Source organism: Pteropus alecto, unplaced genomic scaffold (assembly GCF_000325575.1).
Source record: "Pteropus alecto unplaced genomic scaffold, ASM32557v1 scaffold86, whole genome shotgun sequence".
Taxonomy (NCBI): Eukaryota; Metazoa; Chordata; class Mammalia; order Chiroptera; family Pteropodidae; genus Pteropus; species Pteropus alecto.
This window is the reverse complement of record NW_006442109.1, coordinates 32,701,300-32,708,722: the sequence shown is the minus strand read 5'-3', so window position 1 is coordinate 32,708,722 and position 7,423 is coordinate 32,701,300.

Sequence of the window (7,423 nt, the reverse complement as noted above, 5' to 3'; positions counted from 1 at the left end):
GTACAATTTTTAAAAGTGCATATGTAACATGTATATATATATATATATATATGTATATACACACATATTTATCCATACATACCTGAATGAGACAGAAAAAAATGATCTATTATAAAGAAAAAATTGCATGTTTTTTGCAATCCCCTGCTGGCTTGTAAAGACAGAGGATGCTAAGATGGGTCCTTCATTTACTGAGTAGAGAGATCCACGTGAGAATGCTGAAAGAAGACAGGCTGGAGCCAAGGACAGGACCGGCTCTGTGCTGCAGGACTAATGATAGACAAGTAATAGAGGCAGTTAGATATTAATAGGATTTAGGGGCATTGCAAAGACCCCAGATGTCTAATGGAGATTTTCCATTAAGTTTTTCTGTGCAGTATGTATTGTATCCTTTTCCTTCACCTCCTGAAAACTTCAGCACAATTTTCATTTTTCCCTTATACTTTGTAAAGGTAGATTTGCTTTGAGGGAAGTTTTCTAACCTATTTAATAGATTGAGATTATGATTTAAATCATATTGCAGTGGAGTTATATACCAATTTGTCTTACACTAACAGGAGAAGAACTTAGATGGACTTAATACATAAGAAATGCCCTTATGCCAAGTATAGGCCAAGTGCTATCATGACATTCTGTTCATAAGGTTTCACAATGGTTCACACAGAGAGAAACAGTGGGAGAAATGAGTCATTACAGGTCCTATTGCAGTATAATTACATAGCCAGAAAAGAAGTCATACCATAGGAGTCAGCACTTGCTTGGTTAAGAGATATGTCACCTACTTGTTAAGTATTAATTTGCAGCAGCTCATTAGCAGTGTGTGTAAATAAATATATAAGAGATTTTTGTTTTATGATTTCTTTATTAATCAGTTTTAAGGTTAAAATGATTTTCCTAAATAAAGATGTATATATTTATCGCTAAAATTAATTACAGCATATGTCACAATAAAGTGATGCTTTTAATTATAGTTGTTTTGGTTTTGTAGGTTTATTTTTATTTACCCTTTATATTTGTTTTAGTTGTATAGTTGATAAAAGTTTCAGGTAAAGAGTTCATAGCTAGTTTTATAGTTTTACATGTATGAGTAACATTATGATAAAAATAATGCAGGCCAAAACCGAACATCTGTAAAAATTTTTTTGTACTTTCAAGAGTAAAAAGTTTGAGGAATGCTATGGTAGAATAATCTGCTTTTCTTTGAAGAATGTTTTAAACCATATCATTATTAAAAGTAATGTACAATTTTGGTTGAAAAGTTAATACCTTTGGCTTCTATTCAAGAAGTAGGATAGCTTTGTGGATTTAATAATAAAAAAGACAATGATGAGAATGGTGAGGATGATTCCGCAAATCTTAGAATGATAATCTTCCATCAATAAGATGTGCACTGATTTATACTGGCCCATTGACAATTTTATTCCAGTTATAATAAATGAAATGCATTTGCAAGTTTCCATTTTTACATCAATATCTACATGATCGTCTGAGAAAGTTAAGGTGAGGAACAAAGGAATGCATAAAAGTTTTTTAAATAGCAAGTCTATACAAATGACAATACTATTATTTCATTAAGAATAATCTTGGGGCCTATTTACTCTTTAAGTTTTTGTTGTTTCAGTTTAAGTTTTCAGGTATAGGTTATAGTAGTTGGGTATCGAGAGTTCGTTAGTTCTTGCCTATAATAAAAAACTGTTGCTGAAACCTGATTGTTTTCGGAGGCTGCATATCACTAAAACTTTGGCACATTTTAGAGGAGCAAGGAAGCTTTCAAAGAAAAATCACTATTACATATATATATGCATGTATATACATACATATGTGTGTGTGCACATACACACATACATATACATATATACATACACACATACATGTATGTATGTATGTATGTATGTATACTGGTGCAGATGCACAATGCAAAACAAAGACTATGCCTCCTGAAGTGGTAGCCCACATTACAGAAAGAACAGAAACTGAGAAACAACTCCAGCTTTACCACCTGAGCCGCTGCCCCTGAATTGATATTAAGTAACCATATCACTCATTATAGCCTTTAATCTCCCTTGCTGATACCTTTTAATTTTTAAACAGCCCTACTTTACAAATCATATTCTCTTTCATGTGTTCTCCCAGCAAAGAATTAATTTTGCAAGCAAAATATCTAAACAGTAAGCATAATAAGAATGAAACAGGTTAAAGCCCATTAGCAGCAGGGAGCAGATGTAGTAAAACTCTGCCAGTTCCCCGACATTTCCTTCTCAGCAGGGTCTGGGCACCAAGCTGTGAGTTAGTTCTATAGCACGATGCGTGGCTGCTGTTTCAGCAATTGCACCTCTATTGCTACAAGTATAATACTAAGAATTCACTTTGATTTTTGATTTTTCTTTGCAATAATAATGTCTAAAAGGACCCTGCAGAGCTAAAATGTAAAATTAAGCACCAACTGCCAGCTAATCAGGAAACTATAAAATGTATTTTATATGAAAATAATTATAAATTATAAAGTCATTTTACCTTTAAAAAATATTAACTTCTTCATAGAGGCCTCAGAGTCTGGATGAAATCAGTACTTGCTCAAGTTAAATTTACTTAAAATATCGTGCAATATCTAACATTCAGCATAGTGATTGTTGATGCAACTGATAAAAGATAACTGTGTAAGGACCAACACGATACACTGATTATAATGTAAACTAGAAGCAAATAAATTCTGTTAGAAAAAACACAATCTCAAATTATTAAGCTAGGATTTCTTTCTTCACGTGCAATGTTCAAATAGAACCATCTTTTGGGAAACACAATATCAACCAAATTAAAGTGCCTATATTAATAAAGGTGAGTATTAGCAAGGCTTTATTTAAAAAAAAAAAATCTCTCCTAGAGACTAGAATTCTTTTCTAGGCTAAAAGTAGTACTTGGATGTGCCAAAACACTTTGGAGAGATAAATCATCTATATAAGTTCACCTGCTAGATTCTAGATGTCCAAGACAGATTGTTAGGACACAATTTGTTTAGAAAAATAAAGATAGACAATTCATGTAATTTCCATTAAATCAAATTGAAACAGATGTAAATGCAACAATCAATAAAGGTATGTGCATATTCCTAAGCTCTATAAATTACTCCAAAAGCTGATGCTCTATGTTTGTTGGCTGTGTTTGTGTAGATATAGTTTTTGCAATGGATTTATTCAGCCAAGTCTGATAGGAGATTTCTTTTAAAATAATTACATTAATGGTGTTCCAGGAAAACTACTCAAAATTTTTTAAAGAAAGAAAAAGAAACTTAGAAGTGCAATTACTGGGAGAGTGGGAACCCATATTCTGAGTCTTCTAGGTTACTAAAATAAACTCATAATCCTTCCAACAAAAAGTAATAGGATCGGCATTAAAGCCTGGAGCAGATCTAAAACTACAAGCAGGGGTTAAAGTTCCCCATTTCATAAAAATTCAAATGGCAAGGTCAAGAGGATCTTATATGTACTATGAAGAAGTTGATCTAAAAAAAGCCACCTATATATTAAGGTCAATTGGTTGCTCTGAATTGCTTGACCCATTTTCCATTGGTAAAGAAGGAAAACTGGGTTTACTGACATGTCTTCTTTAACACAAACATTTTTAAATTTAACGATACATTTTGTGTATCTTTAGATACAACTAGGTCCCAGGAGTTTATATCAATTAGATCATGCCTTTGGAAACCTGGGTTAATTATTCAAACTCAATAGGTTGTAAGCAGTACTTGAACTCATAATAATGGTCACTTAGGACAGTGTGTCCTTAAAGTGTACACGGACGTTGGGTCACTTTCTGATATTAGTATTTTAGTGTTCAGTTTTAATAGTTCTTAAAACAACTGAGCTCTTTTAGCATCTCCAGCATCGATCCTAAGGGCAATTCAAGATTCTCCACCAGAAGTGTGGAACTGAAAACTTCCAGTGAATTTTGCTTTAATGTATTATGGAAATTGACTAAGAAAAACAGAACTGGATTAAAAGACAAGATACATATGTAGGAAAATTGACAGAAAAAGGTTTAATGTGGCAGAAAAACCTAATCCATAAAAAATGCCCGAAAGAGGTAGTGCTTTCTTATATTCAACAGGTATATAAAATATTATATAAAACATGGACAACTGCTGACATTATTACCTTTTGGAATAATCTCGTCTGGGCTACCTGTCATCCCAACTGAAAATCAAATGCCAAGAAAAGAGTAATAACTACAAAGTCCTTGAAAGCTGCCAGACCACCAGGACTGAAGAGATGCTTATCAAAGCACAATTCTGCTGCATGTATGAGAAAGGCAACAGCAGGACACTCCATGAATGAGAGTATAGTGTTCTGAAGTGTGATATTTCCAAACAAGGAGGACAGAGAAACACTTTAAATTACTACTGAAGTGGAGCCTTGAGCAGTCTGGAGTGAACTGTGGATGACTAGGACATTAGGCGATACGGCAGCCTGGTATGTAGCTACAAGGAATAGAGTTGTACTTTGGTAAAAACTTCAGGCTGATTACTGCCTAGAAGGTAGAATTGCAAATAGTGATGAACTGATCAGGTGGTAGCTGGTACCAAATAAATGACATTTTTCACATGAAAATTTTTGAGCGCAGGAAGTTTTAAAAATCATAGAATTATAAAGTTGTAGGGTTGGACAAAGCCATAGTTGTCATCTGCTCCTCTCATTTTACAAAAGGGAAACAGAGTTCCAGAAAGTTCTTGCTTGTCTGTCAAAAGCAGACTTAGCACTTAAATCTACATCTCTGGATGCCAGATCTAGCCATAAACCCTACTCATGATGCACTTGAGAAGCATCAGCTTTAAAATAGAAGAGCAATCTCATAAACTAGAAAAACAGCCTGTACCAATTGCTTTATATCTTCAAAGAAAATCCGGGGAGGGTGTGAAATCTGTACATTCAATAAAAACCTTCAAGGGATTTTTAAATATGTGACCCCGATGGTGGCTTTGAATTTCTAACACAGTTCTATGATTTTTTTAGTCCACTACAAAGGCTTATTTTGATCTTGAAGGGATCTCAGAGGCCATCTCATCTAATCTTTTCATTTCAAGGAATAGGTGCTCTCTTAACTCATTTCCATTTCAGTAGCCCTTTCCACTCTCTTTATAAACTCATTCACTGATACTCATGGCAGGAGGAATAATTTAGGCTGCTAGCTCTTCTCCAGAATTCCCACACTCTGCTCCTACTAGCTGAGTTGTGCATTTACAAATTGTCAGATGCCTTTATTCTGAATGTGAATATACTAGTTCCAATTGTTATTGGTATTATGTACTGTCAAGTATTACATATTCCTATATCATGTGAAACAAAATAGAGCTGTTTCTATAAAATTTAAGTTAAATATTTTGGATTAGCCTAACAAAAGTGAGTCGTTATTAAAAACATGCTGTCAGTGTTGGTGGAAATGTAAAATGGTGCAGCTACCAGAAAGATTCCTCAAAAATTAAAAATAGAAATACCATGTGATCCAGAAATTCCATTTCAAGGTATTTATCCAGAAGAACTAAAATCAGGATATCTAAGAGATACCTACATTTTCATGTTCATTGCACCATTGTTCACAATAGTCGAGAGGGAGGAACGACCTGTCCATCGGCATTAATGGATGGAGAAAATGTGGTCTATTCATGTAATGGAATATTATTCAGCCATAGAAAAGAAAGAAATTCTGTCATATGCTACATGGATGAATCCTGAGGACATCATGCAAAGGGAAATAAGCTAGTTGCCGAAGGAAAAATACTGTATCATTTCACTTATATGAGGTACTTAAAGTAGTCAAACTCATCAAAGCCGAAAGTGGAATGGTGGTTGCCAGGGGCTGGGGGCGGCGGGGCGATGGGAAGGAAGGGGCCACTACAGGTATTAAACTTCAGTGTCATGCAAGACGAAAAAGTCCTAGAGATCTGATGTATAGCATTGAGCTTATATTTAACCATAGGGTACTGTACACTCAAACATTTGTTATGAGAGTAGATCTCATGTTGTACATTTTGCCACACACACACACACAAAATGCTGTCAATTTAAGTGTAAAAGATTTGAAAAATGGATAAATCTGGAAATATTCTGCACTCAGATTATTTCATAGGTGTCTAAGTTCTTCCTTTATTTTATGAAAAAAATAGAAACTGTAGATAACGTATTATAAATAAGACTTATGCAAGAAAGATGATATCCAACTCAGACAGGATATGCCAAGACATGGTTTAAGCCTTACACCAAAAGATCAATGAATTAATGTACACTTTTCTGTTTGAATTAAAATGTTTCAGGCCATGTGTAGTTCATTTCTAAGTGATTTCCTGATTTAAACAATTTTTTCAATCATTAGCTTATCTATAGGTCTTGTGCCTAATTTATTAGTTGAAATATCAGAGATTTTCACTTATAATGCATGAAAGGTGTTTTGTGGCCTAAAAAGTAAAGAATGGGTTTGATGATTTTGTTAATTTCATTATAATCCAGCTGTTCATTCAGTTCAGTAAGTATTTCTTCTTTTCTAAATAACTTTTTATTTTTCAATTACAGTTTACAAAATATTGCATTGGTTTCAGGTGTACAACATAGTGATTAGATATTTATATAACTTATCGCTCCAATAAATCTAGAATCCATCTCACACCATATTACAATATTATTGACTATATTCCCTATGCTATACCTCATCACTATTTATATCCTCATCACTATTTTGTTAAGTACCAATTTGTACTTCTTAACCCCTTCCCCTATTTCCCTTCTTCATCTGGCAACCATTAGTTTGTTTTCTGTATCTGAGTTTGTTTCTATTTTGTTTATTTCCTTTTGTTTTCAGATTCCACATATAAGTGAAATCATATGGTATTTGTCTCTCTCTGTCTGACTTATTTCACTTAGAACGACACCCTCTAGGTCTATCCATGTTGTCACAAATGATAAAATAGTCTTAATTTTTTTTTTATGGCTGGGTAGCAATCCATCGTATGTATGTATCACTTCTTCTCCATCCATTTATCTACTGGTGGACACCTTAAGTTGCTTCCATATCTTGGCTATTATAAATAATGCTGCAATGACAATATGGATGTATATGTCTTTTTGAATTAGTATTTTGGGTTTCTTTGGATAAATTCCCAGAAATGGAATTGCTGGGTCTTTCTTAGTCTCCTGTTATAGCCTTTGTTTTAGTCTATTTTGTCTGGTATAAGTATCGCTATCCCAGCTTTTTTTTCATTTCCATTTTTATGAACTATCTTTTCCATCCCTTTACTTTCCACCTGTGTAGGTCTTTCAATCTGAAGTGAGTCTCTTGTAGGCACCATATGTAAGGATCTTATCTTTCAGCCACCTATGTTTCTGTGCTTTCTGGGCTTGAATGTCTGTGTCTCTTACCAGGTTAGGGAAGTTTTCTG